The sequence below is a fragment of the Capsicum annuum genome, chromosome 7 (genome assembly GCF_002878395.1).
Source record: "Capsicum annuum cultivar UCD-10X-F1 chromosome 7, UCD10Xv1.1, whole genome shotgun sequence".
Lineage (NCBI taxonomy): Eukaryota > Viridiplantae > Streptophyta > Magnoliopsida > Solanales > Solanaceae > Capsicum > Capsicum annuum.
Genome location: NC_061117.1, coordinates 30,257,985 through 30,283,152, shown reverse-complemented (window position 1 = coordinate 30,283,152; position 25,168 = coordinate 30,257,985). Strand labels below are relative to the sequence as shown.

Here is a 25,168-nt window from a genome sequence, read left to right as displayed (position 1 = left end):
CCAACAAATCATCTTCTATGACTTTGTTGACATCTCTTGCCAATATAACAGAATCGCAAACAAAACTAAGCATAATTTCTCCCTATACTTCTTTGGTATGGTTTTATTCTTGATATCTTATATCAATGTCATATCTTTGTAGCTACGTCCAGCAATGTCGAACAACCCATCTTTTTTTTATTGCATTTATTGGTTTTGGTGGGTGGTCGCTTGGACAATGCCTTCCCTTTATTTAATGGTGGTGGTTTGGTTATCCTGCTCGCCTTGGACTTTTTGTGGGGTGTTTCGTTGATGAGAGGTTCTTTTGGATGATTACATCTCAAGCCTATCACTATGGAAAACTCTTTCATGCCAAAACAAATTGGCATGCCACAGTAGTTGATCTAGATTTTATCCATCTTTTGGCTTACCTCCCTCGAATCTTTATTATTCCCTACGTATCCTGCACTTGATAAGACCATATACCATGCTCATTTGGAAACGGCCAGTGTGGTCCTCAGGTATCTCAAGAAAGCATCCAAAGAAGCTCTTCATAAAATGTTGTCTATGTTTTCATTCTTCATGGTATTCCTAAATTCATCAAAAGGTTTCACCAACTGATATTTAAGTACAAGATCACTAGTTAGTTCTGCAGGGTCACCTATCGGCATCATAACTTGAAATCTTTCAATACTAATAGTTTTGATAGAATCATCATGGGATTTCGATCTTAATTCATGGCCCATTGGTGATACATTACCATCATGTTGATCATCATCCGCTTTCTCACTTTCTACTTCTTCTTCTTCTTGTTTTTCATCATGTTAATCAACATCCATTTTCTCACTTTCTACTTCTTTCTCTTATTGTTTATCTTTTTCTTCTTTTTCACTTTTAATTTCCTCACCAGACTCTATATACCCTTCTCCACCTCCCTTAACATTATTTGCATAACTTTTCCCAGCTTCACTTTCCCTGACTGAGATTGTTCAGGAAGTTCTTTCGAATTCATCTATACTCTAGCCTTTTTTGTCAGGTGGTCAGAAGTTGATCCACTTTCACTTTCTTTTCTTTAGGGAGACATCTTTTAACTACAAACAACAGGGGAAAAAATATATTACATTTGATGTCTGCATAATTTTAAAAAAAAGTAAGACAAATTTTAATAAGTTTTTATACACCACATTACAAAAAAATATTTCAATGGATAACCTATTAGTTCGAACAGATGGAAAATCTGTTTGAAGACCTATCTAATATCTCCCAGAAGATTTTCCACCTATTACAATAAATGGACCACCAACACTACTAATACCACCACCAATGCCACCAAGACCACCAACACCATCACCAATGCCACCAATACCACCACCAAGACCACCAACACCACCAAGACCACCACCACCACCACCAACATCAATACCAATGCCACCTATACTAACACCACCACCACCACTAATGCCACTAATACCCGCACTAAGACCACCAATGCCACCAATACCAATACCAAGACCACTAATAACACCACCAAGACCACCAATACCGACACCCCCACCAACAACCACCAACAAAACCACATATACCATTCAACAATACCACAAAAGTCAATGAAACACTGCAACAAAAGCTAGGGTTTTCTTGGGTTCTTCCTACATTTTTAGCATCAAAACTCAAAATTGTTAACCCATTCTCGAAGATAATACAACTAAGTCTTCTTTTTCATCATTAACTAAAATTTCCTAATTTTTAGAATAAAGAACAAATGTAGAACTCTTCTCAAACTCAGTTACCTATAAAGACAGAGAAAATGATGGATACAAGCAATAATAAAGTCGAAAATAACAACTATATGGCCAAAAATTGGAAGAAAATCAATCTATTTTGAAGGGTTGAGCAATATGTTTAGTTGTTATCTGTATTATTGAGAGAGGAAAAAAAGAGTGAGAACTTGAGATTTGAAATGATGAAATATTTTTTTCATAAATGGATGATTTGTATTTTGAAAAAGAATGACAAGTTTTGAAATTGTTAATCTGATTTGAATTGATCTTAATTATTTTTTAAAGAGATAATTTTTAACCATTTCATCATAATAAAGTGTATTAAGTTCAACTGGAATACCGATGAATTTAGGTATTAGCTTAATAATAAGTTAATATGAATCATTCCAACTCAGATTGATTGATTGATGACTCAAATCGGGAGGAACGCAATACCAATATCACATAATTGCAAGGACTTAATTAAAATAATAGTTGAACCTATGAACTCATCCCTAGTTATAAATAAAGCAATTTAGGTATTATCTTAATAATAATTTAATATGAGTCATTTCAACTCAGGTTGGGAGAAATGCAATAACAACATCACACAATTGCAAAGACTCAATTAAAATTGTAGTTGACCTTATGTACTCATCCTTAGTTAAAGCTAAATAAATTTAGGTATAACCTTGATAATACGTTAATATAAATCATTTCAACTCAGATCGGGAGAAAAGAAATACCAACATCATGCAATTGCAAAGGCTCAATTAAAATTATAATTGACCCTATGGACTCTCCCTAGTTCTAGGTAAATCAATTTAGGTATTAGCTTGATAATAAGTTAATATGAATCATTTCAACTTAGGTTGATTGAATGGCGACTAAGGTCAGGAGGAACGCAACACCAATATCATGCAATTGCAAAGACTCAGTTGAAATTCTAGTTAACCCTTTGTACTCATCCCTAGTTCTAGCTAAATCAATTTAGGTATTAGCTTAATAATAAGTTAATATGAACCATTTCAACTATTGTTGGGAGGAATGCAATACCAATATTATGTAATTGCAAGGACTCAATTGAAATTATTGTTAACCCTATGTACTCATCCCTAGTTCTAGCTAAATTAATTTAGGTATTAGATTGATAATAAGTTAATATTAATCATTTTAACTTAAATAGATCGATTAACAACTTAGGTAGGGAGGAACGCAATACCAATATCACGTAATTGTAAAGACTCAATTTAAGTTGTAGTTGACCCTATGTAATCATCCCTAGTTCTAGTTAAATAAATTTAGGTATTATCTTGATAATAAGTTAATATGAATTGTTTCAAATCATATTGATCAATTGAAGACTTCGGTCTTGAGGAACGCAATGCCAATATCACGCAATTCCAAAGACTCAATTGAAATTATAGTTGATCTTATGTACTCATCCCTAGTTCTCGCTAAATAAATTTAGGTATTAGATTGATAATAAGTTAATATGAATCATTTCAACTCAGATTAATTGATTGATGACTCAGGTTGGGAGAAACACGATACCAATATCATGCACTTGCAAAGACTCAATTAAAGTTGTAGTTGATCCTATGTACTCATCCCTAGTTCTATATAAATCAATTTAGGTATTATATTTATAATAAGTTAATGTGAATCATTTCAACTCAGACTGATCGAGATAAGTTAGGTCGGGAGAAACGTAATACCAACATCACACAATTGCAAAGACTCTGTTAAAGTTGTAGTTGAGCCTATGTAATCATCCCTTATTCTTGATAAATTAATTTAGGTATTATCTTTATAATAAGTTAAAATGAATCATTTTAACTCAGATTGATTGATTGATAACTCAAGTCGGGAGAAATGCAATACCAACATCACGCAATTGGAAAGACTCAATTAAGTTGTAGTTGACCCTTTGAACTCATCCCTAGTTCTAGCTAAATCAATTTAGGTATTATCTTGATAATAAGTTAATAAATCTTTTCAAATCAGATTGATTGATTGACGACTCAGGTTGGGAGGAATGTAATATCAACATCACATAACTGCCAAGATTCAATTGAAGTTGTAATTGACCCTATGAACTCATCCCTAGTTCAAGCTAAATCAATTTAGATATTAGCTTAATAATAAGTTAATATGAATCATTTCAACTAAGATTGGGAGGAACGCAATACAACCATTATGTCATTGCATAGACTCAATTAAAATTGTAGTTGACCCTATGAATTCATCCCTAGTTCTAGATATTGATATCTGTTGCAACAGATTACCTATCTATTGTAAATTATCAAATAGACATTTACATCTATTGCGGCAGATTACTGAGCTATTGAATATTTTTAAATAAATATTTATATTTGTTACAATAGATGACATATCTGTTTGAAATTTATTTTTTTTAGTTTAAAGCAATTTTTTGTTCGAAATAAAAAAGATAAAATACTAAGGTGGTAAAAAATATTTCTTGGATAACTCAAAAATCTCCTCCTTGAGTTGTTATATCTTGTATTTTCAATGTCACTCATATCCTTGTACCCCTCAAAGTTATTAATGAATATTTAAATCTATCTCTAGAATTATCTCTCCTTCAGCCATAAATTAATTGATCTACCTTCTTTTTCTTTATCTCCTCTTTAGGTTTATCACAACTGTCTTTTTTTTTCTCCTTTCTCTCCTCTTTCTCATGATGATTCTTTCGGATCTCAACCGATCTATATCTTTTCTCAACTGAAATTAATAATTTGATCCCTTTGCTTTTGACATTGCTGGTATAGTTCACTATTGCTTTTTTATTCCTATATTCTTTTTTGTATGTTTTTTAAATTAGTTATTTATATTTATTTTTAATTTAATTACCCATTACCCATATCCTACTTATTGAGAAAATTAAAGAAAATGTGACTTTTAAATCTTGAATGAACGAACCGTTGTTTTTTTAAATATACAAAAAAAGTCATTTGTTGGGAGAACTTTAAAAGCCTTGTTGGCAGTATCATTTTTTGTATGTATTTTGTTTGTTTGTTTGTTATTGATATTGTTATTGATGTTGTTGGTGGGTTTGGTGTTGTAGAAATGTGTGGTGTTGGTATTGTTGATAGTGTTAGGATAAATGGTGTTGTTTCCTTATTGTTTATACTGTTGTTGGAATTGCAACAAATAGAGCAACTGATGAAAAAAATAAAACCACTAGCAAGGCTGGTTTGATTTGTTCAAACAAATAACCCATATGTTGCAACATGTCGTCCATTTATTGTAATAGATGCTTAGCCTGTTATATCAGATTGCCCATCTGTCAAACAAATGGGGAATCTGGTATAATAGATGTTGAGTCTATCGCAACAGATATGAAATCTATTATAATAGATGGATAATATGTTACAACAGATGGACAATCTGTTATAATAGGCTATAAATCTATTGCAAAATATAGGGAGTCTCTTGTTGATGGGGAAGATGTTGAACAAATGTTGAAATGTGTTGTATTTATTCAATTTTGTGTTACCTTTTTTTTAAAATTATGCATACTTCAATTGTAATGTTCTATTTGTTCTTCTCTTGTTTGACATCAATTATTTTTCTCATGTTTGTAGATATAAGAAAGTGCAAAATGATCAACTTTTGCCCAACCAACACAAAAGGATATAGAAAAAATGGGTTTGGAGGAATAAGCATCTTGCAGATGGAACCACTTCATATGTGGGAGGTATGTATTACTGACCATGTTATCGTGAAAACACATATAGAGTACACTGATTTTGTGAATACTATTTTTTTTACTGATTAGGCATTGATCATTCAAATAAGATATCTGCAATTTTACAGTTAAGTTTGATAGGTCCAAATTTATAAGGATAAGGGACCATGAATATGGTTCTGATACCCTATTAGGATTTAATGACGGTTGTTGCTTATGTTTATGTGTCAAGTTTTGTGAAGGGATCAAGTTTTGGTGGCATTGTAAGAAAATTCAATAGCGATTAGACTAATTTTAAGGGTGCATTGGACTCTGAGAAGGTCTTCGAACCCTCCCACTTCTACAACCAAGAACGAAAGTCAATATAGTTATTACTTTAGCCCAAATTTATATGGTTAGGTTGATCTGGGTGATGTTATACTCCAGAAGGTATGGTAGGAGAATACCTATAAGGAAAAAGGGTAGTTGGTAAAGATTATATCATCTGAGACCTAATTGAAGAGGAAACATAGGGTAGCAAGCAAGGAATGTGTAGAGAATTTGGATGATGAAATTGACTTTAAACATAACAAATCTGAATCAAGTGCAAATATGAAAGTGTATCCAGTAATAAAAATCTGTCTATTATCTCTCTTAAAGAAAAATAGTGCTACTGGATACTTTGCTAGGGAGCTGCGACTAGCCAGCGTGGTTGGAATGATCACCTGCATAGAAAATAACAGAACACCAAAAAAATAATATTATGGGCACCGAGGATTGAAATAATGTATAGTAAATCAAGAAAACTTGCCCCAAGAACTTCTGAAGTTAAAATAAGAAATCAAGTGAAGGCGGTAATTTCTAAATTTTAAATTGCATCTCACGCCTTCTTATTTGTGGTTCCGATTAGGTCCACTACCATTGACTTGATCAGAACCATAAATAAGATTGAAAAATAGATTGAGATAATTACTTCCTTATCAATATGGATGTAATTGATTGTGTTTTCTTGCCTTACCATGCTTTCAACATATCTTAAAGAAAATCAGATGCTTGTTATAGTATGTGAATCCATGTAGTTTCCACAACTCTTAAAAATTATCAAATGCATGGAAATGTAAATTGCACCAGTGCTTTTGACATATTAAAAACTAAGCATGGAAAAGCACTGGTACAATGTAAATTCCATGAAATAAGCATCCAATTTTATTGTCCTCTGGTAAATTAAGATATTGCCCAATATTGCCGGAGGACCCATTTGTAATGCCCCGAGACTACACCTGGACGTCACACGGTGCTTAAGACCATACGTGATCCTAAGCTAACCCTTGCACTAGTATATTGCTTGAGCTACTGATTTAATTACATAAAATTGGAAGTAATAAGAAGAAGAGAAGTCTTTAGTTGAACACATTAAGAACAAGAATATTTAAAATATTTACACTTTGGTTATACAAGACAAACTAAAATCAAATACATCAACTCTACTGACTGTCTATGAAGCTTTCACTAATACTGACTATAGGTATCTGGTACATGACCCCCAATCATCCCAAATCAATATGACTAAATAAAAAATGGTACTGAAACTATAGTTGACTCGAGTCCTTGAATCAAAAGAACTCATCATCTGTTAACTGGAAGTTGCAACTGTCTGATTATGATATGTGCACTACAACTGGTACCTACATTCTAAGACAATGTAATATATAGACATAAATGTGGATCAGTACTTCTGAAATGTACTGAGTATATGAGGGTGAAGGCATAAGTAAAATAATAACTAAATATTCATATAAACTTTTAAATAATGCATACCAAGTGTAAATGACTCACCTTGGGCTTGAATAAAACTAATAGCTGATAACTTATAAATCATGAAAAATAAAGCATATTGAATAACTTTGGGAGCCATAAAACTTAGTTCTAAAAGCTTTACTTTTATTCTTTCTTAGGGAGGTTCTTCTAACCGACATAAACCATGTGAGCTAACATGGAGTCAACTATTTACCCACGTTGAGGAGAGTTGTTCTACCCTTGCCACTAAAATAGAACCTTAACTTAAGTGATCACTATCGTTAACTTTATCCATATTGGGAATAAGCTTAACCTACGTTGGCTCGTAGTTCTGGGACATGTGACCTTGGACTCATACCCAACTTGGTGCTAAATACTACTCCCTTATTACTTATATGCTCATACTTCAGGAAATCTACCTTAAAATAACATAAGAGTTTGTAGAATGAAAACTATTTATCCTTCTCTTTGCTTTAATTCAAACTCAGAATGAACAAATATGGATTCCATATCTTTTTTTAGGATCAAGAGATCACTTTTTTCTTTAAATCTTGGTAAATAATTATCAAAGAAGCTTAAGATCGTAGTCTTCTTGAAATCTCAAAAACTCATGCTTGAGGTTTAAAGCATATGTACTTAAATCTTTAGAATTTCATAATAAAGCTTCATTCTTAACAATTCTCTTGAAATTATTCAATAATATTAATTCACGTTAAAGAAGTGAAATTCATGATATAAATATTCAAGTAAAATGAAAATACATGAGATAAACATGCACTTCAATACTTAAATCAATTATAAATTCATAAACTCAAAACGAGATAGTTTGGGTATGAACCCTAATTTGAAAATCATGGAATCTTAACTTAAAAATCAAGTTTTGGGCGCAAGGATGAAAGAGTATCCTTGTTCATAACCCCACATAACTTGACTGGACGAATCTTTGGAGAAAACTTTAAATTTGGAACTTAACTTTTTGATTCTTGAGAGATGACACTTGGATTTTTATTCTTGGGAATAGATGAGGGTTTTTGATTTGTTTACTGATCTCTTAGGATTAAAAGGATGAATTTAATGTGTTAATACATCATCAAAAAGTTTTGAAGTGATTAGGAACGGTTTAGGGGTGCGAAATGACTTCAACACCCTTGATTCAAGTCAAAATGGAGTGTTTTCAACACTGGACAATGACCTAGGCGACACCTAGTCAATCACCCAATCCAAGGTAGGCGATGCCTTTCCAATTGCATATTCCTAGGTTGGTCTTGGTTGGGCGACCCCTAGCTAATCGCACACTCATTCTAGTAGCCTTTGGTGATTGTTGGGCTATGCACACCTCTTTAGATTGCCATAACTTTTTGTTCGGGTATCAGATTAAATTGAAATTTGTATTATTGGAAAGATAACTTAATTATCTATCATTTGGTGGGTCTTGATATGAAAAATTCTGCATAAATAAAAAGTTATAGTCTTTCAAAGTAGACAATTTAAGAATTAAATACAAAACTTTAGACGAATCAAAGACTCTTAGCTCAACTTTGTTCTAAGTGATTCTTATGGATATTTTTCACCTCAAAAGCACTCCAGACACTAGGATAAAGATCATGAAATATGAATTTAAAAGTAAATTATGGTATTATAGTTTACACAGGTAAGAGTGACTCTTCAAAGTCTAGCCTAAAAATACGGGGTGTTACAACCTAGTTTATCAGATTCATGATTATGGTTAAAAGTTATTTAAGATCCTTGATTTCCCCTTATGTTTAAGTCAGGTCAATCCTAGTGGCTTTCTAGTTAGTAGTAGAGTCTTGTTACATTGTGTATGTTTTAAGTTCAAGAAGCTTGTTTAAGGATTTCAGAGTTAAGGATTTACATTATAATATAAAATTGTTACCTTCAGTGTCTACACTTGTTAGTTCACTTTTCATGAGAGTTTCAAGATGAATAGATATTATGGGTTAGCTTGGGACTGTTTGTAGTTTTAAGCATCCTGTGGCGTCCAGATGGTACTCCCGGGGCATTATATACTACATAATTAAACCAAGGGGGTTGTAATTTCCCCTAAGTGGTGTAATTGTTTTGGCAGGTTGTTGTTACCTAAAAAATGACATAATGTGAAGCATGGTTCACTGAATTGGAATATGTGATAAATGATTTTTAATTGGACTTTAATGAGGGTTGTGTTGTTGAGTCATGAAAGTGGTGGTTTAGAGGGACCCACACTAGAAATTACAGTTGTCAATAGGGGGGATATATGATCGGGAGGTTTGAGTCTACCTTATTACTATTATCATATGATTGAGAGGTTAGGCCCTCCATATCTTATTATATAATTTGGTGCTCATGTCATCATGCTAAGCTGAGAGGTTCGAGTGTCCCATAGTGCATATGTATACTCTCTGGTTTATGCAGCCACATGTATTAGGGCCCTACTATCGTGGGGAGAGATAGGCTGATATAGCGCATGGGTGATTTTGTATAATATGATAGTTGGACTACACAATCCAGGCTAAAGTTTTAAAGTGTATGTTAAGCTTTTTCCCTATCCGGGCATATGATATATATAGGCATTGATTGTGTGCATTGAATTTGAATGATTTAAACTATTAATCATGGCATTATGTTATCTTATCCCTGAGTTACGTTCCAGCATTTACCCTGCTAACCATCTTCGAATGCTATATTCCCACATAATGTAGGAACTAGCCATAATTCTACTCCCCCTGCATAGTGATTAGGATCTAATATTGGTTCGTGAGTTGACATTGAAGTGGTGAGCATTCATACTTCAGAAGTCTACATTTTATGTTTTGGTCTCTTATGTCTTAGACTATTTAGACTTGTTTTTGGCTATAGTTGGGGGCATGTCCTGATGCTTTATTGATATCCAGCTTTTGGTAGAGGCTTTGTTTGGATTACTTTTTATATTGGGTAATGTTTCTTGGTTTTTTGGTAGGTCATCGATCATTGATTATAAATATATTTTGACTTTTCTTAAGTTTGTTGCATGCTATCTTGTTATATGTTAGGAATTCATTCAATATTAGGGTATGTTGTGCTTGGTTTGGTTAGGTGTAGGGGGTTATCTCCGATCTACTTGGGAATTGACACACTAGCCACGTTCAGGTCCTAGTTTGGGTCGTGACAAAAATAAAATCAGAGCCTAGGTTTGGTGTCATTAGATGTCTAACAAAGTTGTGTCAAGTAGAGTCTCATTTATTGGTGTGCAGCGTGCCACACTTATAAGGGAGGGGCTATAAGGCGTTAAGGAATATTTCCCTTTCTTATTATTCTATTTTTGGGCTATAGAGTCTAAGGTCTGGAATCTCCTCTAATTCTCATATGTTCACTTTTCAGATCAGGCTTTCGAGAAGATTTGATGCTCATGGAAACCCTTCTATCCCATCTAATAATAATATGGATGAAGCTCATCCTACTTGAGGATTTCAGACCTAGTTGAGAGTCGCTACTTCTGATTGCCCTAAGGGAGCTCCACTAATTTCCCTCCTCAGGCACCTCAAGCTAGCATATCTAACGCTGAGTTTTGCCAATCGATTTATTTGCTTACCTAGTTGGTGGCCTCTAAAACTGAGCATGTTGCTTTTGTTTCTCCATTATTTGAGGTCACTAGGGTTGACCTATTTATGAGGTTGAGTCATCCTACTTTCACTGGTTTTAAAGTTGAGAAAGATCCTCAAAATTTTATTGATGGGATGGAAAATATCTTTCGAGTGATGCATTCTCTGATGTGAATGGTGTAGCATTCACAGCTTATCATTTGAAAGATGTAGCATATCAATGGTATGAAGAGTGGGAGCAGTCTAGGGGTGAGGATGTTGAGTCTGCTTTGTGGGATGACTTCTCCAGTACTTTTCTTGATCGCTTCTTTCCTCAGGAGTTGAGAGAGGCAAAATTTAAGGAGTTTGTGAATCTAAAATAAGACAAGAAAAAAGTAAAGGAGTATGCCTTGAAGTTTTACCAGTTGTCGCATTATGCCCAGAGTTGGTGTCTAGCATAAGGGCTAGAATGATGAAGTTTGCTTTGGGGTTGTCCAATGAGTTGATCTTGGAGAGCAACGCTATCTTATTAAACAAGGATATGGACATCTCTAGACTTATGGTGTTTATTCAATAATTGAAAGAAGAAACGAAGAAGAAACTGAAATTGAGTGAAAGGCAGAGTAAGAAGTTTAGCTATTTAAATTAGGGTGGAGGTCAGCAACAAAGTGGTAGAGATAGTGGAAAGTGGTCTAAGAAAAAGTGGAGAATTTTTTATTCCTACTCTACGGCTAGTGCTCCTTATCCAAAGTTGTCGGGTGATCGTTGTTCTCAGTATGATAGTAGGTTTAAAGTACTAGGATCCTAGTCGTAGGCTAGTGGGGCTCAGTTAGCTTCACCGTATCCTCCTTGTAGATTCTGTGGTCAGGTGCATCATAGTGTTTGTGAAGAGGAGAGGAACAAGTACTTTAAATGTGGTCAGATTGGTAATATGCAGAGGGATTGTCCTTCTAACATTGCTTCTGGGAAAATAAGATTCCTATTGCTACTTTATTAGCTTTTGCACCAATAGATGTTACTTCTGCTTCTGGCTTCAGCACTGGTTGGTACCGTTTGAATGCCCTTGCCCCTCGCTAAGATTCTGAGTTGTCCCCCGATGTTGTTACTAGTTTTCTTAAACTCTTCTCTCATGATATATATTTTTTAATTAATCTTGAGTCTACTCTCTCTTATGTTATCCCTTATATGGAAATCTATTTTGGCTTTGACCCTGAATGTAATTTGGACCCCTTCTCTATGTCCACCCTGGTAGGTGACTCCATTGTGGCTAGAAAGGTCTATAGGGGTTGTGTGATATCGGTCCATGGTATGAAGACCTTGGTGGATCTAATAGAGTTGGATATTTTATACTTTCATATGATTTTAGAGATGGATTAGTTGCATTCGTGCTATGTGTCTCTTGATTATCGAACCCCTAGGGTCAGTTTCTACTTCTCTAATGATACGATGATTGAATGGGAAGGTAGTTCCCTAATACCCAAAGGAAGGTTCATTTTGTATCTTAGAGCCCGAAAATTGGTTTCAAAAGGGTGCCTCTATCACTTAGTGTATATTGAGGATTCTAGATCTGAAGATCCTTCTTTGCAGTCTGTTCCTATGGTCTGCGAATTTTTTGAGTTGTTTCCTGATAATATTCCTAGTATTCCTCTATACAGGAAAATCAATTTCGGGATTGATATTCTTTTGATCACTCGTTCTATTTCTATCCTTCCTTATAGAATGGGTTTGATCGAGTTGAAAGATCTTCTTAACAAGGGTTCTATTCGACCTAGAGTGTCTCTGTGGGGTGATCCTATTCTTTTTATCCGTAAGAAAGATGGTTTCCTTTGGATGTGTATTGATTACCGCCAATTAAATAAAGTGATTGTGAAGAATAAGTATCTGATTCTGAGGATTAATGATCTGTTCGATCAGTTTCAGGGTGATATGTTCTTTTCTAAGATTGATCTTCAATCGAGTTACAATAAGTTGAAGATTAGGGAGGCAGATATGCCTAAGACTGTCTTTTGAACCCGGTATGGTCATTTTAAGTTTTTGGTGATATCCTTTGGTTTGAATAATGCCCAGGCAACATTTATAGATCTTATGAATTTGGTTTTCCATCTGTTTTTGCATTTGTTTGTCATTGTCTTTATCGATGATATTTTGGTATATTCTAAGAGTGGGGTGGATCATGTCGATCACCTCCACTTTGTGTTTCAAACTTTGAAAGATCAACAGTTGTATGCAAAAATTTTTAAGTGTGAGCTCTGGCTAAATGTTGTGACTTATCTGGGACATATTATTTCTAGTGAAGGGATCATGGTGGATCCATAAAAGGTTGTAGTGGTTAAGAAGTGGCCTAGCCCCATGACTCCAAAAGATATTCAGGGCTTTTTGGGTTTAGCCAGTTATTATAGAAGGTTTGTGGAGAGTTTCTCTTCTATTGTTGCCCCATTGACTAAGTTGACTTAGAAGAAGGTGAAATTCTTGTGAGGGTAGTTTTGAGAAGCTGAAAGATAAGTTATCTTCGGCTCAGGTCTAGACTCTACCTGAGGGCACTGATGGTTTTGTTGTATATTGTGATGTGTACCGAGTAGGGCTGGGTTATGTGTTAGTACAGTAAGGCAAGGTGGTTGCATATGCTTCTAGATAGTTGAAAGTTCATGAGAAGAATTATCCAACCCATGATTTGAAATTATTGGTAATGGTGTTTGCACTAAAGATCTGGATACATTATTTTTATGGGGTCCATGTTTCTGTATATTTTTTATCATAAGAGCCTGAAATATGTTCACTTAGAAAGAGCTAAATTTCAGCAAACAAGATGGCTTGAGTTGCTCAAGGATTATGAAATGAGTCTTCACTATCATCCAGGTAAAGCTAAAGTGGTTGTTGATGCTCTTAGCAGGTTGTGCATGGGAAGGTTATCTCATGTTGATGAATATAAGTGGGATTTGGTGAAGCATATTCACTATTTGGCTAATCTCAGAGTTCATCACTTGGATTTTGAGGATGGTGGTGTGATTGTTCAAGAGGTGGTGAGGTCATCTCTTGGTGCTGAAGTGAAGGAGAAACAAATGTTGGATCCTACTTTGATGCAAATAAAGAATGATGTAGGTAGGTAGAAAGTGATTATTTTCAAGGTTAGTGGTGATGGTATCTTGAGGTGCCAAGGTAGATTATGTGTTCTCGATGTTGATGGATTGCGAAGAAGAATTTTGGCCGAAGCTCATGAGTTGTGTTATACTATTCATCCTAGTTCGATGAAGATATATCATGATATTAAGGAGATCTATTAGTGGGACAATATGAAAAAGGATGTGGCAAATTTTATGGTTAGGTACTTGGTATATCAACAAGTGAAGGTGGAACACTTGAGGTCTGGTGAGCTGACTCAAGAGATTGAACTGCCAGTGTGAAAATAAGAGATAATTAATATGAATTTTGTTATAGGTCTTTCGCAGTCTCACAAGTAGTTTGATTTGATTTGGGTCATCATGATTAGGATGACTAAGTCTGCTCATTTCTTGCCCGTGAGGACTAATTTTTCTTCTGGGGATTATGCCATGATATTCATCGAGGAGATTGTGAAGTTGCATGGTACTCCGTTTCCATTATATCTGATCGGGGTACCCAGTTCTTATCTCACCTTTGGAGATTATTCCAGCAAGGTTTGGGGACTAAGGTAGCCCTTAGTATCCCTTTTCGCCTGCAGACAGATGGGCAAGCAGAAAGGACAATTCATATCTTGGAAGATATGCTTCGAGCTTGTATGTTTGATTATGGTGGTAGTTTGGTAGACCACTTACCTCTCATAGAATTTGCTTATAACAACAGTTATCACTCTAGCATTGGTATGGCTCCGTTTGAGGCTTTATATGGTAGGAGGTATAGGTTTACTAATAGGTGGTTTGAGGGTAGTGAGAATAAGTTATTTGGCCATGATTTGTCTCACCAAGCCATGAAGAAGGTAAAGGTGATTCAGGATAGACTTAAAGTCTCCCAAAGTCGCTAAAAGTCCTACGCAGATATGAGGCGGCGGGAGTTAGAGTTCAGTGTTGGTGATTGTTTGTTCCTGAAGGTGTCTCCGATGAAGGGAGTGATGTAGTTTGGCAAGATGGGGAAGCTCAGTCCCCGTTATGTCTATCTATACTTGGTTGTAAAGAGGGTTGGTAATGTTGCTTATGAATTATAGTTGCCTTCTAGTTTGAGCTCTATTTATTCAGTGTGTTTATGTTTTGATGTTGAGAAAGTGCGTGGGTAATCCTTCAATGGTTGCTCCTTTGGAGGAGGTGGGTATTTTGGATTCCTTGTCCTATGAGAAGGTCTCGGTTGAGATTTTGGATCTGCAAGTCCATCAATTGCGGACTAACGATGTGGCTTTGTTAAAGTTTCTTTGGAAGAACCAAAAGGTTGTGGAAGCTACTTGGGAAGCCAAGGAGGACATGAAGTCCAAATATCCATTCTTGTTCCCTATTTCGTATAATCATGTTTGAGGTATGTGTATACTTTGACATTTTTGTTTTCTGTCTTTGTTAAAGGTAAGTGTGATTATGTGTAAAGTCAAATCATGCTAATAAGTGTCTTGTACTATCATTCGAGGATGAATGATCCTAAGGGTGGGGAGGGGGGGGGGGGGGGGGAGTATGTGCCCCCCCAAGTTTTTGGTCCTTGAAATTTTTTTGAAATTTTATCCTCACTAGCTTGACTACTACTCATCATACGAATCGTAGGGCGTCTTGATGTTTCATGTGACCCAAGTCGTAAGGTGTCAGTTGAATGGTTCTTAAGTTGTTGTCCTGAGACTATACGGGTCGTATGGCGACCTGTAGTCATTGGCGACTAAATTTCTGCTTTTAATTTTAGGGCACTTTAGACGATTCCTTCCTTTCCCAATTAAAACCCCACATCCGTAAAGCACTTAAGGGGGTTATATTTCATTCTTAATGAACTTAAACACTTTCAAAGCTCTCTTAAATTCTCTCAAACAACCTTACTTAGGGTTTCCAAGAAGTAGGTCATCCAAGGGCTCAAGGGTTGAATTCCTTCCGTGAAACATGGTATTTCATGCATGTTACTCTTCCTTCATTGTCAATTTGTTAAAAGCATATGTTTGAAAGTATTGTTCATGCGATATTTATGTTGGTTTTGTAACAAGGGTTGAGGGTTTGGATTGTTTATGGATTGAACAATGTTTCTCATTGTTTACATGTAATTAATAATGCTTTAAGTATGGTTTTGAACTTGTGGGTGCATGGGTATGGTGAATGAACTAGGGAATTGTGACTTTCCCCAAACTTGTGACTTTTTAAGTGGTTACTACCTCAACCCTACACTGTGAAATTGGTTTTAATTGCGAGAAATGTAAGAATTGAATTATCCTTGAAATATTGCATTATGATTTTGAATTGAACCTTGTAGGTTTTTTGTTTTTGCAAGCTACTACATAATTGAACCAAAAGGGTTGTAATTTCCCCCAAGCGGTGTAATTGTTTTGGTATGTTGTTGTTAACTTGTAAGTATAGTTAGTATGATGATACCAACAATGTAAAACATGGTTCAATGAATGAGAATGTGTGATAAATATTTTTAATTGGGTTTTAATGAGGGTTGTGTAGATGAGTCGTGAAAGTGGTAGTTCCGAGGGACCCATACTGGAAACTGCGGTTTTCGATGCGAGAGTCTATATGACTGAGAGGTTTGAGTTCCCCTTATTTTTATCATCGTATGATTGGGAGATTCGAGTCCCCCACATCTTATTACATGATTTTGTGCTCGTATCACCTTAGTATGCTGGGAAGTTCGAGTCACACATAGTGCATGTGTATACCCTTGGGTTCATGCAGCCACACGCACTGAGGCCCTACCAGCTGGGCGAGAGCTAGACCATATAGCTCGTGGGTGTCTTTGTATGTTATGACAGTTGAGCTACATAATCCAGGCTAAAGTTTTAAAGCGCATGTTAAGCCTTTTTCCCTATCTCGGCATGTGATATATAAATATATATGTGTGTGTGTGTGTTTGTGCATTGATTATGTGTATTTTATTTGAATGATTTTAAACTGCTGATCATGGCATTATGTTATCCTTATCTCTAAGTTACATGCTAGTGTTTGCCCCGCTAACCGTCTTCAGATATTGTATCCCCACGCGATGCATGAACTAGCCATACTTTTACTCCTCCTGCTCAGTGATTAGGATCCGGGATCGGTTCATGAGTTGACATTCAAGTGGTGAGCTTCCATACTTTGGAAGTCTACATTTCATATTTTGGTCTCTTATGTCTCAGACTGTTTAGACGTGTTTTTGGCTATAGTCGGGGGCATGTACTGACGCTTTATTAGTATTCAATTTTTGGTAGAGATGTTGTTTAGATTATTGTGGATATTGGTGTTATGTTGGTCGGTTGTTTAGTCGGTCATCGGTCATTAGTTTTAGACACATTTTGAGTTTCCTTAATTTTGTTGCATGCTATCTTGTTATATGTTCAAAATTCATCCGACATTGGGGGATGTTGTGTTTGGTTTTGTTAGGTGCAGGGGGTGATCTCCGGTCCATGTGGGACTTGAGATACCTGTTACAGTCAGGCCCAGGTTCAGATCGTGACACATGTTAAGTGGGGCCAGTGACAAGGATGGTAGATACTGAGTGAAAGTAAGCTATGCAAACCCGTATGCTTCCAATAGAGTGCTTCTGGCCATGAAAGTTGATGTCGAAGACCAAGATGCCAATAAAGATCATATGCTTCGGGTGGATAGCTCTTTATGAAGCTTGTCTCACTCAAAATAACCGTAAGAAAAGAAAATTTCAGAATGCTAATAGATGTTGTATGTGCCAATAGATCCTTAGTCAAACAATCATCTATTTTTACGTCATACAGTTGCTGCTGGCTTATGGCATATGTTTTTGTCTATATTTGGTATTAAGAGGGTAATGCCACATACCACCAAACAGGCACTACCAGAAATTGGGCCTATGATAACGAAACTTTTAGCGACGGGTGCAAATGCGTTGCTATAGACTGTCTATGGAAACGCTTTCAACCGTTGCCATAAATAAATAGGTCTATTACTATGACTTAGCGCTATGAACTATTGCAGTAGATATATGTACAACAACTCTATTGGAACCGTTTTTATAAAAACATCTATGGTGAAACTTAATGGAAGAATTAACCGTTGCAATAGATAATTATTAATTCACTCCGTAATTTTTCACACGTGGTCCGCCAATTTTTTTTCACTTTATTAAAAAAGGTTTTATCTTTCTCAATAGAACAAAAGGTTAAGCTAAAAGCCCTATTTCTCTTGCTGTTTCAAACAAACAAGCTCTTCGCAGCTCGTAATAAAGTTCCATTTCTCTTGGGATTTCAGACAAACAAGCTCCGAATGCGATTGTGAAATTTTCTCAAACAACAAGCTTTCAAATCTCATAGACTAGTGAAATTTCGAGCTCTTAGTGAAATTAAGCTTATGGTAAACAACAATCTTCCCAGAACAGTAATCTGTTTGTGAAATTTTAACTTCTTAGTGAAATTTCAACCTCTTAGTGAAATTTCCATCCATTTAGATGTCTCGTGGGGTTAGTTCAGATGCCGTTTTATGCTATTTTTGTAGCTTTATGGAGAAAATGAGTAAACTGTGAGTACTGCAGTGAACGAGATTCTGGTGTAACTCTATGTGACCACTTGAATTCAGAAAATTTCTGGTAACTCCGTGCGCCTTATGATGTTTTTCATACGAACATCTCAGTTCTCAAATTGCCAAATAAATGAGGATTTTCTTCTTCTTTGTTGTGTTATTTAATGGATGCGCAAAGCTGTAATTGGCAAGTATAATAGAAGTTATAGAGGAAGACTTTTATTATTTTGCCAGTCTCTTTAGTTCAAGTATTTGCTCTTAAATATTTTTAGTGGCAGAGGTTATTGCTTACATTGAAATATGTTTAGTAATCAAAAGGGATAATAACTAATAGCTTGAATTCTCTTGGAATATATTTATCCTTGTATTTTGTTGCCGTGTCCTGTGTCTTTCATTTTCTATGGCCAAGCGTGTTACTTACCTACAAGCACTTGCTGTTCCATGCAAAAATAGCTCCCTTCCCTTCTTTTAGTGATTATGATATTTTTCCTGTTTCTGTGTAATATATGAATATATTATATGTGAGTGTGGTTGATCTCTCTTCTATTTTGGGTATTAATCTGATTCTAAAATCTGATAGTACATATGGTATCAGGGTCCTTAACTACTACTACAAATTTACTGCTAGATTTTATCTCGTCAATACGTTAAAGCAGGTAAAGCATGTTTGTATCTATATTCTGTTGTCCTCTCTAAAATGTATTCCGATGTGATTCATAGTAAATACCCAAATTCTGGAAGTTGATTAGTGTCACGTAATAGATTTCAGGATGAGTTCCTCCTACCTTCTTTCAATAGGCTTCTTGGAAAGTTTCAATTAGATAGTTTTATCAAGACATTAATAACTATATATGGTGCTCAGACTATCTGTGCCTCCACCTTCTTCCATCCTTCATCCAAAATCTTTGAGTCTAGCAGAGAATTCGAAAGGAATCAATGGGTCTGGTACCAATTGTACACTAACCAGGATCTGTGTAACCAGCTGGAAGTGGATCTGAGAGAGTGATAAATAGGGAAGAACAGAAGTGAAGTGAAGAAACCAATTTTATTGTATAAACCCAATTTCTATTACATTCATGTATAAGACCTTACTGAGCGTGTGAACCTTTTACAGAAAGGTAAAACCGTAACAAAAAGGTAATATCGTAAATATACCGCTGGTAATGAACTTTTGTATGTATAACAGACTATAAAACACAGCTCACGCTCCTCATTCTTCTTTTGCACTTTCCCCATTTCCATTTCCATTTTCTTTTACTCTCTGCACTAAAAAAGAAGGAAAGAAGTTCCCAGAGATGATAATCAACGTGATGAATGTTGCGACATGGTACTTCAATAGGAATTGGAGAATTCAAGACCTCATGAATTCTGGAGTAATTCCCGTGCACGCTCACACAAGCTTGGAGGTGGTACATTCATCCTAAAACCTTATGATACATTTAGTGTCCTGAATTAATAAAAAATGTTGTAATTTAAGAAACTATTCAAAAAACGTTGTGAAATCATACTTCAATATTGTAGTTTTGTTTACTGATAGTTGATCAGAATATCTTCGGTAGTACTGAAGACTTTTGGTTCTCAGAATATATTGAAGTATTGCCGATAATGATAATCGGTTTGTTTTCTAATAGTAAGAAATAAGGCGATGATGAATTTCGATTGTCAAGAGATTTTAAATTATTATTGCTGTAATTTCTGCTGCAGTATCATGCTGCTACTTGTATATTAACATTTCGAATCGTGTTTGTTATTAGTCTAATTAGCTGGAAAACATGCATTTTTGGTTATGCTTTTTCCTGTGATTGATTAGTTTTTGCTGAATATATAGGTGTATTTTATGTTCTTCGGTGATATGTTCTGTTCTGCATTACTGTTGGATCTTACTTGCACTTGTTCTGCGAAGTGGGAAGGGTGTTCACATCCTTTCTTCTGTAGCAAGTTTACTCTGGCTTTGCTTTACATCACCATAAAGCGTGGTACGCGATCAATGACTAGTAGATTTTCTTCAAAGTTGTTGAGTTATTCTTCTTCTGTCTATGCAGAGGATGCGGATCTCACTCTTGATGATTGTTGCCTTTTCCTTTGGTGCTTCTGTTGGTCTATTTATTGAATATCTCTTTGAAATCGATCAAGTGCAACACACGGAAGTTTCTAAACATTGTTTTATATGGTTGCTTTTACTGCTTTCTTGTCATATTATATGACAGGGCTATATTCAGCAAATCAATCGCCCATTTATTGATAGTAACAATCAAGGTCTGTCTTCTTTTCTTCTTCTTCTCGTCCTTTTTGTCTTCTTCTTTTTTTATTGGCAGCAGTAGATATAAAAACTTGTTGTTGTTTGGGTAAGTGGTAGCCAGTAAGGAAAGTGTTTTTCTTGACATGTTTATTCCAAGAGGGCTGCATCCCCTATGATATCCAGTAAACACTTCACTGCAATGTGTGAACCTCTTGTAACAACGTGGTAGGAGGTACTTTCTAATTCTCACTGTAATTTTATCTTTTGTGCTAGTAATAGATTTTCATTTTCAACTCTTTCCCTTTGTTATGTTTAAGATATACATGGTTTGATCTAGAATGCATTTAATGTGGAGTTATATTAAGTACTTTATGTTCTGGATGATAGTTTACAGAAGATCTTCATTACATATTGGAAATGAGTAATAATTCCGTTGTTCAGAAATTCCAAGAGTATGGCTAGACATTTCCTTTTAAAAGATGTGTTATGGATACTCAATTTAAGATCAACTTATAGTTTCCATCTTAATGTTACAGTTTTTGTGAGAATATAATTAAATCTCCGGCTGCAATGCCATATAAAGAGATTTATAGCAGAGATCCATATGATTACTAGCTTCTTTTGCTTGACTTTTCATTTTCACTTTTGGCTGTTTGTCTATAAATTTGAAATATGTTTCATGAAGGTCATTCTCTTTTCCTGAATTTATTGATGAAGTTCAAGAAGTGATTTGACCAGTTCTTGAAGCTTACTTCAAAGTAAGTATGCACAAGCTTACTAAAGTTTATGGATAGATTTACAATATTCTTAATATGGGGTAAAAATGGGAGAAGTAGAAGGAAGGTAGCTGGGCTACAAGTCGGGTCCATGTTCAGCCGAATCCAGTAGTCTTGGCTCAAACGCCGTATTTTTCTTAGGAAATTAATCTGATATTCGAAATTATTATTTTAGAATCCATTGACTTGGAATAGTTAGAATTTCGAATACATAAACTTCAAATCCTAGCTCTGCTTCTGACTAGGAAGGGCATGGAATAACATTTTTCTGGTTCAATATTATAGTGGTTGAGTAGTATATTGTTTTAAAGTGGTTGAGTAGTCTGGTTCAATAAAGAGTTGTAGTTGAGTAGTATGCTGTTTTAAAGTGGTTGAGTAGTCTGGTTCAATAGAGTTGTAGGTATGTTACATGTATATGTTGTTAAAGTTTTAAGCTTGGAACAGGTAAATGTGAGATGGCATCCAGAGGAAGCTTCTAGGCCTGATATTGGGGACGCTCCGATGTTCTATCAAGCTAAAGAGGTCCTATTTTAATTGGCTAATCAACTCCTTTCAGTGTCTCCATCTGAACAGTCCACGCATTCACTTCTGTTATCCATAATTTGAAGAGTTTTTTATGAGTCTTGCCTGGTCAAGTTTTCTCAATAACTCTTTTTAAATCTCCAGGAATTTGGAGATACGCTGACATAAATGGATAGCATACACACCAAATCAGAGGCTTATGGAATTTGTCGCATAGTACCTCCTGCTTCGTGGAAACCTCCATTCCCTCTTAAGGAAAAAACTATATGAGAGAACTCCAAATTTGCTACCCGTGTTCAGAGGATTGACAAACTTCAGAATCGAGATTCGATGAGAAGGATGTGGGAAGCTAATGCTCCTAAGAAAAAGAAAAGAAGAAGATGCTTAAAAACTGGAGTAGACCTGGGTAATTGATAATGTTGCCAGTAAACACCTGGTGAAGCTGAGAGGTTTGGATTTGGACCTGGTCCAGAGTTCACTCTGGATACATTTCAGAAATATGCTGATGATTTCGTACTTACTGCTATATAGAAACTTAACAAATCGTTTGGACTTGATTAACATTTTACTTTCGGATTTAAATTACTAGCTTGTTGCATATTTTGGATTATGAGATTATTAATGAATGATTTTGTTTTGTGATGTGTATATATTGTGTTATAATTTATTATGTATGTAAATAAAAATTTATATTAATATGAGTGACTTTATATAAATTGTTTCAATTTAATAACATGTGGAAACAATTGTTGTAATAGATCAATAAACCGTTGCAATAGGTAGTCAAAAATCATTGAAAAAGACAAATAAAACCATTGCAATAGTTTAATGAAATAGTTGTAATAGGTACTCAAAAAACATTGCAACGGAATAACAAAACTATCGTAATAGATGCTATTGCAACGGTTTTATGTCATTGCAATAAAATCTATTGCAACGGTTAGTAACTATTGTAATAGATGAAAAGAGGTGCCCCAATAAGTCAAAAAATAACCGTTATTATAGTTTCACTTAGGGCGATGGTTTCAGCCAACCATCGCATAAACCATTGCCATAGACCTAGCACAACGCCCACATATAGGACGCTTGTTGAATCATTGCGGTAGAGCTATAGCAACGATTTTGTTGTCTATTGCAACGGTTTTACAACCGTCACTATAAGGATAATTTCCAGTAGTGAGTCCTTTGAATGCTGGTGCAATTGAAGATTTGGCAAGGCCATCAAGCCAATCTAGAAGAAGATACTTGCTAGTATTGGTCAGTGAGGTCTATCGACTCCAAATAATTCCCTTAAAGTTAGGTGTGTTTTGTATTCATATAGTTGGCGTAACCTTTTAGGCTAGGAATTTTTTTTTTTGTTGGGTTCAATTATTCTTGTATGTGTTTTAGATATTCATGATTTGTCAACTTATTGCAGTCTGTTGAAGACCACATTTCAAGTATCTAAATCACAAATTTTCTAACAAAATCTTACTGGCATTTTCCAAAAAAAAAAAAAAAAACTCAAGAAACCGTGGCATCAAACAATTGGCAAAATTAATAAAGCAAAGAGCTGAAAATCCCATAAAAGCTTAAGTCTTTGTTGCATTTACCACCAATATTACTATAGGCTTACGAAGAACATTTTTCAAAATATCAAAATCACGAACTTCCCGACAACAATTTAACTGACCCACCTCAAATTTTCAAGCAACAAACCAACAGTGGCATAATGGAGAAACAAAACGGAGTTCAAAACACAAAATAAAATCATCTGAGAGTAATATATGACTTAATTGGGTACAATGAAAGAGATAGGCAGAGTTAAATGACCTTGAAGGTGCCAATTCCTAGTGAACCTAAAAAACCACAAATAAAGGAATATGGTTCGTCGACGTTATAAGGCAGATTCTTGAGCTTTGCTCTGCCACCTTCCAAAAACAAAGTTATGGCTCTCTAAGGAGGTATTCCCAGTAATTCTATCCTAGAAATTCATCAACTACATAAATATGCACTTACATGATGAAAATTAACCATGAAAATTAACCCATACAGACAACAAGATGAAAAAAAAATATTTAGTTCACAAGCTAAACAATTTGTTTGAGTAAATATGAATTTTACAAACAATTAAGATAATTTTTTGCAACATGTAAGTATATTGTTGTCAATCCATGTATGTTATTAGATTTACTCATTTGTTTTACAATTTATTAAATTATAGTTAATACATACTAGATATAAATTATGCTATAGATATATTTCTATAGCATTTATTTTCATGCATTAATTCTCAGCTCAACTAATTATAATTATTAATTAGTCAAATTAATAGCAGATCAAAGGTACCGTTCAGATAGATTAGGTCCTAATAAAATAATAATTCACGAAATATTTGATTAAGATAAAAGTTTGAGTTAGAATTATTGAATTTTTGTTAAACTGAATCAAGTCGAATGATGAACACCTCTAATTACATTAAACGGTAAAAGTATTGCCATGATAGCTCATATCCGAGTTAAATAATATGAATTGTCGAAACACTTGAACATGCGATGAAGCTTGAATAAAGACATAATGAAGTTTTGTCTAAATTCAATATAATTAGTTAGCCAAAAGCAATTAGACATAATCCCTCATTTATTTAGAATACATTTGAATTGAACGGGTAGTATCTTCTAAATTGAATTGAGTCGGATGATGAACACTCCATATCGTACTAAATTGACAAAGGCAAGTCCAATAGAATTTTGAAAACACTTGATCATGATGAAGTTTGAGCAAGACTTATTGTTATTAAAATTTGATATAATTAGTTAATTAGAGTTAATGTAACTACTCATTTATTTAAATTATATTTAAGACTTACAAGGAGACAAACTGAATTAAATCGAACTATCAACATCTTCAATTATACTAGATAGATCAAAATATAATAATGACGAAATAAACTTTAGTCAAATAACAATTCAGGAAACACCTGGTCAAGATAAAGTTTTAATGTGACTTAGAGAAGTTATGCTTAAGTTTGATATGATTAGTTAATCAAAACTAATTGGATATAGTCATCCATTTACTGAAATTTACAAGTAGTAAAATTGAATCGAATAAAATGTTTAACACCTCTAATTATGCTAGATTAATATTGTTACAACAAATTTTACTTTGTAGTTAAAATAATTACTAGCTACAAAATTTTATCACAATAATAAATTTGTGGTTATATCATTTCATCATGACAAATAA

The 25,168-nt window shown here is 34.7% G+C and overlaps 1 long non-coding RNA gene across 5 annotated transcripts; it reads left to right on the top strand.

Moving 5' to 3' along the window:
- Positions 1-17,944: 17,944 nt before the first annotated feature.
- Positions 17,945-22,591, top strand: LOC107877752. 5 transcript variants are annotated; one of them, XR_001676497.2, is made up of 5 exons: positions 18,031-18,473; positions 20,449-20,877; positions 21,331-21,403; positions 21,866-21,943; positions 22,088-22,591. It is a non-coding gene; the product is annotated as an uncharacterized LOC107877752 (long non-coding RNA). The 5 variants fall into 5 exon arrangements; XR_007042672.1 differs by adding an exon at positions 19,746-19,812 and having other exon boundaries at positions 17,945-18,473; positions 20,449-21,943; XR_007042671.1 differs by having other exon boundaries at positions 17,961-18,473; positions 20,449-21,403.
- The last annotated feature ends 2,577 nt before the right edge of the window (positions 22,592-25,168 follow it).